At 37.3% G+C, this 14,401-nt stretch overlaps 1 protein-coding gene across 1 annotated transcript in view; it reads left to right on the top strand.

Annotated features, from left to right (window-relative positions):
* The window catches only part of LOC138757885 (uncharacterized), a 68,249-nt gene extending 62,309 nt beyond the window's left edge, over positions 1–5,940 (top strand). The window contains exon 9 of the mRNA XM_069925952.1: positions 5,563–5,940. The gene's annotated coding sequence lies outside the window, so the exon portion shown is untranslated. The remainder of the gene's footprint in view (positions 1–5,562) is intronic.
* The last annotated feature ends 8,461 nt before the right edge of the window (positions 5,941–14,401 follow it).

Below are 14,401 nucleotides of genomic sequence, written 5' to 3'. Positions count from 1 at the left end.
ATTCTTCTTTTAATTTCACTAAATTCTTGTAATTGCCATTCTTTTACTGATTCCATATATTCTTTAAAAAAATATATATCCATTGTCTTGCCTTTCCCTTCTTCTTCCATTTCTCTATGCTCTTTTTCTTCTTCTTCCTCTGGGTTGGTCATCTGTTGTTTCCTTGTTTTCTTTTTACTCTCTTCTTTCTTGTTCTCATTGTTTTCTGTGTTCTCTTCCTGTTGTTGTTTTGCAGCTGTCATCCTCAGCTGTGGAAATCGACTCCTCAGCTGTTCCCCCCTCCCGTCAGTGTGTTTTTTTTGTGCGTGGTTGCGCACTTTTACTTGGCTCCACGAGCCATTTTTGTAGTCCAGAGCTCGGGACTTCCACTGACCTTAGGGAGCGGGCTTCTCTCTCCGCGGCGGGCCTCCTCAGACAGGTAAGGCCTTCATCTTATTCTTCCGACGTTCTTTCTTCTTCTCTTCTTCCTGTTGCTTTCGACTTTTCTCTCTTCGCTGCCATTTTCTTCCCACCTTTACTTTTACTTTGTTTTAATTTTTATTCTTGTACCTTTGTGTTTTGTGTATTTTTTAAAAACTTTTCCAGAGAGGGCTGGAGTTCCCTGACCGGCCACTACTCCATCACGTGACTCCCTGATTAAAAACCTTTGAGTCAAACTTTGTTGGGGAAGAAGTAATTGGAGAATAATTTTGATGGACAGGATCAACCTGCATTTGGAAAGATAAGAATTAACAAAATGTCTTAAAATTATGATAGGATTTTTCAGAAAGGTAACAAATATATTGATGGTTGATTTAGTCTGCGTGAGCTTCAGAAAGGCTTTATATAAGGCCTAACATTTAAGAGTGATCCATGAGGTTAGAGCCCATAAAATCCATTGTAATGGAGAAAGGTAGTTTATATGTTTTAAAGCTTATAACCAGTGGGAATCCGCAGAGACCCATACAGTAATAATTTATATATTAACATTGGAGGTAAGATTAGTGTGATGCAAATGGCAAGAAAACCAGTAGTCTTGTTAATAGAGAGGATAGTTGCAGGCTACATAATGATGTATATCCATGGTAAGATGAACAGAGCAATGATAGATGGTATTTACTCTAGAGAGGCAATGCACTTTGGAATGGTTAATAAGGGTAGGACATATACAATAATTGGCAGACTCCAAGGAATTATCGAGAAACAGAGGAAACGATGTTCAAGTCTAAGTATATTTGAATGGTTATATCACAACTGAATGCTTTGTCCTCAGTAGATGGCTTCACCTTCATCCCCTTAATGAGTTTCGCATACACCACGATGTTGAACTCTTCTTCCGTCAGCTCCGTCTCCATGCCTACTTCCACATGCACAATTCTCCAAATTCTACAGATCCCTTCTCCCGCTCTAAAATGTATTCCCCCCCTTGGACACCTTGTTGCGTTCTTCTACCTGCACTGGATCTTTCTATTTACAACTGCCACCATGAGATCTCAGCTGAGATTGACAATGTGATGTCGAAGTCTTATGACACACTTGCCTTCATTAGTCACAGCATAAAATATAAAAGCAAGGAGGTTGTGATCCAATGTTATAAAACCTTAGTTAGGTTCCAGCTCAGGTACTGTGTCCAGTTATGGTCATCATACTGTTGGAAGGACATGATTGCACTGGAGAGGGTGAAAAGGAGATTCATCAGGATATACCTGGGATTGAGCATTTCAGTTATGAGGAGAGACTGAACAATATAGGTTTATTTTCCTTGAGGCAGAGAACCTTATGGACATACACAAAATTATGATGGATATGGGTAGTGGGAAATCTTACCCCATATTTGGGGTATCCAAAATGTAGGAAAGGAATGAGAGATTTAAGGAAGAACTTATTCTCGCAGAAGATGTTGGTTGAGTGGGTGAAAAAGACAGGAACTCTCACAACATTTAAGAAATATCTAGACAATCTCTAGTGCACAGAAGGCCATATACCATCTGAGTAAATGGGATTAGTACAGATGGATACTTGATGGTTAGCACAGGCAGAAAGAGGTGAAGACAACGACTGTGCTGCATGACTCTGTCTCCATAACATACTGCAATGACCACATATAACAGAGGGTGAATTCATGGCATTGTCAGCCTTGAAGGTAACATTTGCGACCTTGACTTTAGCAGGAATTCATAACTCAAGAGCTGAAGTGGGTGAGTTTCATGGGACATGTCATAAATAAAAAAGTGTTCATGTGGATAGCACAGTCTAAACAAGTGTGGAAGAAGAAATTGAGTATGTCCAAAATTAATAGTCTTCCCTATCCCAGGAAAGATGTGCATAAACATATTTATAAAGGGATGGGGTGGGACAAAGTTAGCATTGGGTGGTACTGGAATTGGGCAGTGGTTAACTTTAAGCCTTCCTTAAATGTCCAGTAATTCAAGGTGATGATTTAATCAGTGAGTGAAACACATTAGGCTGCAGATGTTGTGATTGTAGTAAAAACACTGAAATGCTGGAGGAACTCAGTTGGTCTTTTCAGCATCTATAGAAGACAAAGATATATTACCGACATTTCGGGCCTGAGCCTTCTTCAAGGAAAAGTCCAAAAAAAAGGCAAAAGCAGGATATATCAGATAGTCTCAGAATTCAAACAATGGGGGAGGAATCCAGACCAACAAAAGGTTTTAATTGGATGTGATTAGGGACTAGGTAGAATTTATCATGTCTGTGCGAAAGGAAACAGAATGGAGAGATGATAAGGAAGCAGGGGATGAGGGTTTAACGAAAACCAGAGAAGTTGATATTAAGGCCAACCAATTGGAGAGTGCCTAGTCAGAAGATGAAGTGTTGTTCCTCCAATTTACAGGTGGTCTCAGTCTGGCAGTACATGAGACAATGGACAGACATGTTGGCAAGGGAATAGGATGGATAATTGAAATGGGTGGCCACTGGGAGATCCAAGCAATGGTGGCAGACAGAGCTAAGGTGCTCAACAAAGCGATCTCCCAGTCTGCGTCCTGTCTCTCCAATGTAGAGGAGAGATACAGTAGATGACCCCTGCAGATTCATAAATGAAATGTTCCTTCACTTGGAAGGATTGTTTTGGGCTCCAAATGGTGCTGAGGGAGGAGTGGAGCATCTCCTGTAGTCAAAAGGCTAGGTCCCAAGGGAACAATTGTTGTGGAGTGAGGAATAGACAAGGGAGTCATGGAGGTAGAGGTCCCTGCAAAAGGTGGAGAGGGAAGGAGTGGACAAGGGAGTCATGGAGGGAATGGTCCCTGCAGAAAGTGGAGAGGGGAATATGTGTCTAGTGGTAGACTCACATAGTTGGTGGCAGAAGTGTCGGATGAGAATGTTTTGGATGCGAAGGCTGGTGGGGTGGTAGGTGAGGACAAGAGGAATCTCAACCTTGTTGCACATCTGGTGAAGGGGGCCAGGGCAGATATCTGGGTAATGGAGGATATGTGGGTGAGTGCCGAGTTGATGGAGGTAGAGAGAAGGCCATATTGTTTGAAGAAGGAGGGCATTTTTGATGATCTGGCATAGAAGTCCTCATCTTTGATGCAGATGTGACGGAGCCGGAGGAATTGAGAGAATGGAATGGAATCCTTACAAGGGACAGGGTGAGAAGAGGTGTAGTCGAGGTAACTGTGAGAGTTGGTGGGTTTGTAGAAGATGTCTGTCAAGAGTTTGTCACCTGAGATGGAGGCAGGGAGATTGAGGAAAGGGAGAGTGTTGCTAGAGATGGACCAAATGAATTTGAGGTTGGGGTGGAAGTTGGCAGCAAAGTGGATGAAGTCAATAAGCACCAAATCAATAATGACGTAGTGGAGGAAGAGTGTGGGGCCTTGCCTGTGTAGGCTTGTGGCATGGATTTCTCCATATAACCAACAAAAATGCAGACATAGCTGGGGCCCCTGCGGGTACCCATGGCTACCCCTTTAACCTGGAGTAAGTGGGATGAGTCAAAGGAGAAATTATTGAGGGTGAACATAGGTCCTGCCAGCCGGAGGAGGGTGGTGGTGGAGGGGAACTGGTTGGTTCTATTGTCCAGAAAGAAATGAAGGGCTTTGAGGTCTCAGCACAAGTAATGGAGGTGTAAAGGGATTGGATATCCATGGTAAATATGAGGTGATTGAGTTCAGGGAACTGGGAGTGGTTGAAGTGATGGAGGGTGTGTGAAGTGTCCCGATGGGTGGGAAAGGACTGGACCAGGGGGAACAAAACAGAGTCAAGGTAAATAGAGGCCAATTCAGTGGAGCAGGAGCATATGGACACGATGGGTCTGCTGGGACAATTGGGTTTGTGGATCTTGGGTAGGAGATAGAAACAGATGGTACAGGGTTGGGAAACAATAAGGCTGGAGGCCATGCCAAGGAGGTGACCAGAAATAATAATAATAAGTGATTTGGTGAGTTTTGGTGGGGTCCTGTTGGAGGGGTACGTAAGAGAAGATGTCTGAGAGTTGTCGTCTGGCTTTGGCCAGATAGAGGTCAGTGCACCAGACCACAACAGGGCCACCCTTGCCTGCAGGTTTGATGGTGAAGTTCGGATTGGTTCCGAGAAAGTGGAGGGCCAGGCATTCCGAGGGGATGAGATTGGAATGAGTGAGGGCAGTAGTGAAGTCGATATGGTTAATGTCATGGTGGCAGTTGTAAATAGAAAGATCCAGAGCAGGTAGAAGAATGCAACAAGGTGTCCAGGAGGGGGAGGATGTTTTAAAACGGGAGAAGGGATCTGTAGAATTTGGAGAATTGTGCATGTGGAAGTAGGCATGGAGACGGAGCCGACGGAAGAAGAGTTCAACATCGTGGTGTGCGCGAAACTCATTAAGGTGTGGGCGAAAGGGGATGAAGGTGAAGCCGTCTACTGAGGATAAAGCGTTCAGTTGTGATATAACCATTCACAAGATCAAAAGGTAGTAGCAATTGTGAAGATTCAGCATTAAATTCTACCTAATTGCCAACCTTTCTCTCCTCCTTTTTTAACATTTAAATATCTTTTTATCACTATTTTTTCCCATTTCCTTTGTAATTTGCAACATTTGGGGTGGCATGGATGGCATAACGGTTAGTGCAATGCCTTTTCAGCACCAATTATTGGGACTGGGGTTCAAACCCCACAGTCTGCAAGGAGTTTGTATGTTCTCGATGTGTCTATGTGGGTTTTCCCTGGGGGCTCCAGTTTTCTTCCACCATTCGAAATGTACCAGGGGTGTAGATTGGGTGTAAATTGGACAGCACGGACTCATGGGCCTAAATAACCTCTTACTGTGCTGTGTCTAAAAACAATTCTATTTGTCTCTTGCCAGATGCTGTCTGAGCTACAATTTACAGCATTTTCTGCTTTAATTATGAATTTCCAACATTTGTAGCACTTTCATTTGTTCAAACATTTTTAGCACTGCATTTTATACAGATGTATTGTGTGATTGCATTGAAAGTCTATGTCGTGATGTATCTGTCATATAGCTTTGATCATAATAAGTTAATCAATGGGCATTGCTGGGTTAGACACGATATAAACAAGGTGCATTTTATGCATTGAACGAATAAACCATGTTTACTTTTTGTTTTTTTCAAATATTTGCAGGTATGAAGTTTAAAGAAGGCAGGTTACGAGTGGAAGGTCTAAACGTGCACTGCTGTGTGTCAAAGGAACTTCCTTTGGGAATTGCTGCAGCTTCTGTGTGCAGGCTGGGAGCTCTGATGAATGAATGTTTTTCTCCACTCCCAATTAGGTGCTAAATCCCAACAAAGCTTGAATTAATCTTTGCCTTTAATTTGTTGCCAGGTATTTAATTCTCATACTACCTCTCCACCTTATTCCAATTTTGTGTTCCCTGCCAAAATCCCAGATTATTGCACTTGGTCTTTTGTGTCCAATCTCCTGGTGCACTTTTTTCATCTTTTTCAATAAAGAAATCAGAGTTGATAGCTATCTAATCATGAAATAAAATATTCTAAATAATGCAGTGTCATTGTTCTGCTTCTGAAAACTGATAAAGAATACATTTATTTTAGAGATAACAAAACCCAGCATATAACTCTGCTTTTCCAATAAATTAAGATTTTGAAATAATCTATTCGATTAATTTTAGTTGATAATCAATATTGTAGACAAAAAAAAACTCTCGAGACGATCCTCCTGTTGAATCAATTCACACAACCCACTTAATTGTGTAAATGTAACTTCCATTATTATGTGACAGTCGAGTGTGGAAACCTGTGCATGTGCTGGAGATGAAGGAACATTAGGCTGCACAGCTTTCCTGGTGGCACTTTTATAATATCTTTTCTTTTTGAGCACAGCTTTCAGTAGATAAATTTTTTTAACATTTATTTCACTTCTTTTGAAGTGTATCTCAGGAGTATTCGGGGGCAATAGTGCTTTCTTCTCAGTTGTTTTATAGTTGTATATGATGTGTACAGTTTGCACTTTTCATTGTCTATTGCACCTGAATAATGTACTTTTAAATTTATTTAAAAAAAAATGAAACTGCACTAAAAGATCAGTTATAAAAGTAAAACTTCTGCTGTTAAGTGTGCGCTTGCAGGTTCCTTCAAATACCTAGTCAATAACTTTGAAAGAATAATTTATTGATTGCTATTGAACAAGCTTTGAACTTGACGATAAGACAGAAGAACAGAGATGTCAGCTCTTTCCCTGATGGTCCAGAAATACTCTTGAATAATTATTTAGGATTCCTTGCCACTTCATTGGGCAATGTATGAACAAGTGCTCTGGAAATTCTAGACACTAAAATTCTCTCCAAACACAGTTTACTGAGGCTCCCCTGATGGTATGAGGTAACAGTATTGAAAAGGTAACAATCACATTTAGCTTATATCACTCCTTGCCTCAAACAAGATCTCTCATTGAATTAATCAGGATTGAAACATGATTAATGTTAGTACCATTCAATCAGTAATGAGGTTGGTATAATTTTGCCACAGAATTTGACAGTCATTTTGAAGTGATTGGTAAAGAATGTGGAAATAGTAGCCGGTATCTTTTTTTTTTAGCATGAGACAAACTTGTTTGACTGAAATGAAGAAACAGAACAAAGGTATTCCTTTGCACTCCTTTTCCTCCAATCTCTTGTAATGTTTGTTAATATGATACTGCAGTGCATGAGTTGTTGATATTGTACGGTGGCCTTTTGACAAACAGCAAATCTAAACTTTAATCTGCTTAAATAAAACCAGCGGATGTGGATCATCTTTACTTGTTTTTAACTGCGGTGACAAAAATGTATATGTAAATATGTACATCCCAGAACAGGTTTTCATTTTGTTTTTACACATTGTATATAAAGACACATGACTAGTGATTCACCCATGCTCAGTTGCACCTATTGCTCTCTATTGTAACATCAATGTGTTGGAATCTTCCTCTGAATTTCATGCCATTAATTCAACTGTATCTGAATTTGAGAAGTTGAACATTAATGTTGATGATTCTCATAAAGAGCAATTGGTCTTCTGACCAGGTCTGGATTTCTAGCCAATATTATGTCTTGCACATTGTCAATCCTTCAGTGCCTTAGAGGCAAACAGGAATCAAACATCCACACCAAATTTCATTACAAGCCAAAAAAAGGTTTCAGTTTTATCTCTCCAAGCCAAACTCTTTTATAAGATTGTGTTATGGTTTCTACATATAACTTGGATGAGACATTTTTTCCTTAAGTGCACAGGTTCTTGCAAAAAAGGAATAAAGTTTAGATAGGCATTTTATTAAAAATAGAAGCATAAGGAAATATCTTCAGATTTCTAATGTATATAATTACTGAATACATATCGTGTAGTCCCTAATGTTTCTTAAATGTATGTACATCATTCATTTATAAAATGTTTATTGAATTGTACTAAAAAGTACAACATCCTGCTGATTTACTTGTGAATAAAATTGTAAGGTTATTTTTATAAGCTGGTAACGTAAATAATTTCTACACATTTGTATATTGTATAATGTATGCATTTTGTATTAAAATTACATTAGAAATTGATTTGGATTTCATGTCTTTATTTCCTTTCAAATTCAAATGTGGATATTTGTTGTTTGAAGGAAATTTATTATTGTATTCATGTGTATATGACCTTAGACAAGAAGAGGAATCCTTGAGAAGAATAAAAATCAAAAATACAGTTGCATGATTTTAGTCCACTTGTTAATTGATGCAAACTAATAGCACATCATTTGGCAATAAATATTGAGTCCCACTGGCTACAAAGCTGTTGTTGTGGAAGGTTATATCAGTCACCTGAAAAAGATATTGAGGGGCTTTATTGGGGCAAGAGATAAATTAACATGTAATGGAAGTGGACCAAGTGTGCTAAACTCAAACATTTGTCATTTAGTTTCATTTAGAGATGCAGCATGGTAACAGGCCCTTCTGGCCCACACAACCCAAATAAACCCCTGTAACCAATTAGCCTACTAACACCATTCATCTGTGGAACATTGGAGGAAACCCAAATGGGTCATTTGCAAACTTGTTAACTACTATGCTAACGGTCCCATCTTGGAACTAATTATTAGGGATTTATGGCAAAGTGACTAAATAAACAAAACAGCCAGAATTTCTCCAACTAACTCATGGAAAGTGAAATTGAAGATCTGGTGCGGAGGTGACGCAAAGTTACAGAGAAAGCTAACATACAAAGGATTTTTTTTTAAATTCTCTCTGTATTGCACAATCAGTTGTTTTATTTAATCTGTTTACAGTTCTTTATTTGTTTACATGTATAGGTGTGTAGTTGTTTATTGATTACCAATCAGTGGTAATTCTGACTATTCCACAGGAAAAAGAATCTCAGGGTTGTATGTGATGTCTTGTATGCACTCCGACAGTTAATCTGAAATCTGAAAATTAAGTTAAAACAGCTATAGATGGGAAACATAACTTAATGAATTGTAAAATTATTAATTTTGGAAGGAGAAATAGTGATGCTACCAGTAATTATTTTCTAGAAAATGATAAACTAAATAAATAGCAAAAGGTCAGAGAGTACTCATGTCTAAGAGATGATCCAGCAACATATTAGTAGACCATAAATAGTGTAAGGAACTGTGGTTTATGATCAGGGGATAGAATATAAAACTACTGAAGTTGTACAATATTTCCTCTGTCAGACAAGTTAATTAATAGCACATACATATTTAAGATGATTAGCTGAGCAACCAGAGGAAAAAAAGTGGAGGAGCAAGTTACTTTGAAAAAGTATGAATTAGAATGTAGCAACTGAATTATCTCATAGTTTCAAATGATAATAACAGTGACCCAAATGGCTTTCTTCTGAGTTGTAGATTGTTTGATTCTGGGTAATACTTAACCTGCAGAAGACCACCAAATAAACACTGATCATATATGTAGAGGGATTAAATAGCAGGAGAAAATAGATTCTGCGATTATGTACTTAATCCACACGCACTGGACCTAGTGTCGATTCACCCTCAATTTGTTTTTATTTTTATTTTTTACACAATAAACCATATTGACCAAAATACATACAGACATTTTTCTCTTGAATATATACAGTGTCATTTTCTCCCCTTTCCCCCCTCCCTTCCCTCCCTCCTTCTCCCCCTTCCCATTTATTCAAAGTTCAATCTATAAGATACATTAAATCCATTAAACAGTGTCGTCACTTAATAAAATAAACAAGAAATTTTTATCTTTTACTTTTATAGACTGAGTCAGTTCATTTTGTTGTCTTCTGTCATTTTAGGTGGTGGAGGTTCATGGTAGGATTTCTCTATTGTATTTCATGTATGGTTCCCATATTTGTTCGAATATTGTGATGTTATTTCTTAAATTATATGTTATTTTTTCTAATGGAATACATCTATTTATTTATTTATTTATTTGTTTGTTTTTGTATTCTCAAGTTGTCTTCTAATTTCCAGGTTGACATAATACATTTTTTTGCTACAGCTAGGGCTATCATAATAAATCTTTTCTGTGCTCCATCCAAATCGAGTCCAAATTCTTTATTTCTTATATTACTTAGGAGGAAGATCTCTGGGTTTTTGGTATATTGCTTTTTGTGATTTTATTTAATATCTGGTTTAGATCTTCCCAAAATTTTTTTCACTTTCTCACATATCCAAATTGCATGTATTGTTGTTCCCGTTTCCTTTCTACAGCGAAAAAATCTGTCTGATACTGTTGGGTCCCATTTATTTAACTTTTGGGGTGTGATGTATAGCCTGTGTAACCGATTATATTGTATCATGCGTAACTTCGTGTTTATTGTATTTCTCATAGTTCCAGAGCATAGCTTTTCCCATGTTTCATTCTTTATCTTTATGTTTAGATCTTGTTCCCATTTTTGTTTAGGTTTACAGTTTGTTTCCTCATTCTTCTTTTCTTGCAGTTTGATGTACATGTTTGTTATAAATTTTTAAATTATCATTGTGTCTGTAATCACATATTCAAAATTGCTTCCTTCTGGTAACCTCAGACTATTTCCCAATTTGTCCTTCAAGTAGGTTTTCAGTTGGTGGTATGCAAACCTTGTATCGTGAGTTATATTATATTTGTCCTTCATTTGTTCAAAAGATAATAATTTATTTCCCGAAAAACAATTTTCTATTCTTTTGATCCCTTTTCTCTCCCATTCACTGAAGGAAAGGTTATTTATTGTGAAAGGGATTAGTTGATTTTGTGTCAATATTAATTTTGGTAGTTGATAATTTATTTTATTCCTTTCTACGTGAATCTTCTTCCAAATTTTGTGCAGAAGGTGTAATACTGGTGAATTCCTACGTTGTACCAATTTTTCATCCCACTTATAGAGTATATGCTCAGGTATTTTCTCCCCTATTTTAGTTAGAAATTCATCTATTTTGTCTTATTTCCCTTCGTTTTCAGTTTGATATAATTGTTCGTAGAATTCCCTGAAGTTTTCGTTGATCTCCATTGGGTTATATGTAATTTGTTTGTCCTTTTTCCTTGATGCCAATACCGTTCTTTTAGTTTGTTCTGTCTTAAGCTGCCACGCTAGTATTTTGTGTGTTTTTTCTCCTAGCTCATAATATTTCTGTTTTGTCTTCATTATGTTCTTCTCCACCTTATATGTTTGTAGTGTTTCATATTTTATTTGCTTGTCTGTCAATTCTCTTCTTTTAGTTGTATCTTCCTTTATTGCTAATTCTTTTTCTGTTTTTGTTATTTCCCTTTCCAACTGTTCTATTTCTCGATTGTAGTCCTTCTTTATCTCAGTTACATAACTTAGATAATAAGTTATCTGTCCTCTGATGAACGCTTTCATTGCGTCCCATAGTATAAATTTATTTTTCACTGATTCCGTATTTATTTCAAAGTACATTTTAATTTGTCACTCATTGAATTCTCTAAAATCCTGTCTTTTAAGTAGCATGGAGTTTAATCTCCATCTATACATTCTTGGTGGGATGTCCTCTAGCTCTATTGCCAATAACAGGGGTGAGTGGTCTGATAACAATCTAGCTTTATATTCCGTTTTCTTAACTCTTCCTTGAATGTGGGCTGATAACAGGAATAGGTCTATCCTTGAGTATGTTTTATGTCTACTCGAATAATATGAATATTCCTTTTCCTTTGGGTGTTGTTTCCTCCATATATCCAAAAGTTGTATTTCCTGCATCGATTTAATTATAAATTTGATTACTTTGTTCTTTCTGTTAGTCTTTTTTCCAGTTTTATCCATGCTTGATTCCAAATTAAGGTTAAAATCCCCTCCTATTAGTATATTCCCTCGTGTATCTGCGATCGTCAAAAAGATATCTTGCATAATTTTTTGATTTTCTTCATTAGGTGCATATACATTGAGTAAATTCCAAAATTCTGAATATATCTGACATTTTATCATTACATGCCTCCCTGCTGGATCTGTTATTTCCTCTTCTATTTTGATTGGTACATTTTTATTGATTAATATAGCTACTCCTCTGGCTTTTGAATTATATGATGCTGCTGTTACATGTCCTATCCAATCTCTCTTTAATTTCTTGTGTTCCACTTCAGTTAAATGTGTTTCTTGCACGAACGCTATATCAATTTTTTCTTTCTTCAGTAAATTTAACAGCTTCTTCCTTTTGATTTGGTTATGTATTCTGTTAATATTTAAAGTCATATAGTTCAGCATGGCCATTTCATACTTTGTTTATCTTTCCTTTCCGTTTCCTCATCACCACCTTCCCTTCTTATCCATTTCTGCTTTCTTTTTTTAAACACATTGTAAGACACAGTTCTAAAACATAAAATATTTCCACTATTCCCATATCTATAATTCCTTTACCCCCAATAGTCCCTCCCCTCTCTGAGTTGCCCTTTGTCCCTTGTCGGGCAACCACATCTCCCCTCTTCATTTGGATTTGCGAACCCGCTCGCAAGAGTCAACTGATTTCGCAGTGATTGTTATTCTTCCCCATCCAGCCCCCCCACCCCAGAAAAGATTTTAATCTTCATATATAACAAAGCTCACTCTTTTAATTCCCTCCTTACTTCCTTTCTTCCCTTTCTTTCTCTTCTTAGTTCTTACTTATACTTTATTCTTCTTCTTCATATATAGTTTGTTGTCATTTTTGTTCTTGTTACATCTCTTCATCTCTCTGTTTGTTTTGTAGGTGTTCTGCAAATTTCGTGCTTTTTTACGGATCCGAGAATAGTTTGCTTTGCTGCCCCGGGATAACTATTTTAAGCCCCGCTGGATATTTTAACATAAATTTATAACCTTTTTTCCATAGAGTCGTTTTTGCTGCATTAAACTCCTTCCTCTTATTCAGGAGTTCAAAACTTATATCTGGATAGAAAAAAAATTTTTTACCTTTGTATTCCAGTGGCTTTTTGTCTTATTTTTTTCATTGCTTTCTCCAATATATTTTCTCTTGTTGTATAACTTAGGAATTTTACTAGAATGGATCTTGTTTTTTGTTGTGGTTGTGGTTTAGGGGCTAATGTTCTGTGTGCCCTTTCTATTTCCATTTCTTCCTGTAATTCTGGCATTCCTAGGACTCTGGGGATCCATTCTTTTATAAATTCTTTCATATTTTTGCCTTCTTCATCTTCCTTAAGGCTCACTATCTTTATATTGTTTCTTCTATTATAATTTTCCATTATATCTATCTTCTGAGTTAGCAGCTCCTGTGTTTCTTTAACTTTTTTATCAGATTCTTCTAATTTCTTTTTTTAAGTCATCTACCTCCATTTCTATGGCTGTTTCTCGTTCTTCCACCTTGTCTACTCTTTTTCCTATATCTGACATGATCTTCTCTAATCTATTCACTTTTTCTTCTGTACCTTTTATTCTTTGTTTTATTTCACTGAATTCTTGTGTCAACCATTCTTTTAATGTTTCCATATATTCTTTAAAAAAAATGTTATCCATGTACTGTCCCTTCCCTTCATCTTCCATTTCTCTGTGTAGAGTTTGATGTTCTCCCTCCTCTTCTCCTGAGTCCACTCCAGGATCTGTGTCCTTTACCTCTGTCTCTTCTGATCTTCTTGTTGGGTTGTTTATTTTATTTTGTTGGGTATTTTTGTTTTTATTATTTTTATTAAAGGTGTCTTGGTGTTGGTCTTCTTCCTCTGTGTTGGTCATCTGTTGTTTCTCTGATTTCCTATTTTTATTCTCTTCCTTCTTGTTCCCGTTATTTTCTATGTTTTCCTATTGGGAGTCTTGCTGTCGTGTTATATTTGTCTATTTCAGCTGTGGAGATTTACTCCTCAGCTGGTCCCCCCTCCTGTCGGTGTTGTTTTTGTCTTGTGCATCGCGCATGTTGCGCGCTTTTGTTTGGCTCCGTGAGCCATATTTGTAATCCTGAGTTCGGGGTTTCCACTGACCTCAAGGAGCGGGCTTCTCTCTCCACGGCGGGCCTCCTCGTACAGGTAAGGCCTTCACCTTTCTCTTCCGACATCTTTCCTTCTTCCCATTGTTTTTGATTTTTCTTTCTTTGCTGCCATTTTCTCCACCCTTATTTTTAATTTGTTATGGTTTCTGTGTTTGTAGCTTTGTTTTTTCTTTACTTTTTTAAAAACTTTTCTGGAGAGGGCTGGTATTTTCTTACCGATCTCTACTCCATCACGTGACTTCCTTCAAGAAGTCACCCTCAATTTTTGAAGTGAAAAAAAATTGGACATATGGCTAACAATAAACTTAGCAGTGATTGTATCAAAAACTATCTAATATTGCAGATTATGGGAGATGGGTATGAAAATGTGTGAAGACATTTAACCTTGCCAGCAAGGCAACATGTCATTGGAGTTTGAATCTTTACCATTGTCTCTTCTCACTGTTTTTTTTAATGCTTGCATTAGGATTTTCCAGCTATTAATGAAATGCGGATATCTATACTCTTCATTTAATTTACCAAAGATGTAGGCCTGTATCTGAAAGTGTGGTGCAAACTCTTTCAAGTGTTTCACCTTTGCATCTGTCACAGT

The sequence above is a fragment of the Narcine bancroftii genome, chromosome 3, assembly GCF_036971445.1.
Source record: "Narcine bancroftii isolate sNarBan1 chromosome 3, sNarBan1.hap1, whole genome shotgun sequence".
Taxonomy (NCBI): Eukaryota; Metazoa; Chordata; class Chondrichthyes; order Torpediniformes; family Narcinidae; genus Narcine; species Narcine bancroftii.
Note: the sequence above shows the minus strand (reverse complement) of the source record. Positions and strands in the feature narration are given on the sequence as shown.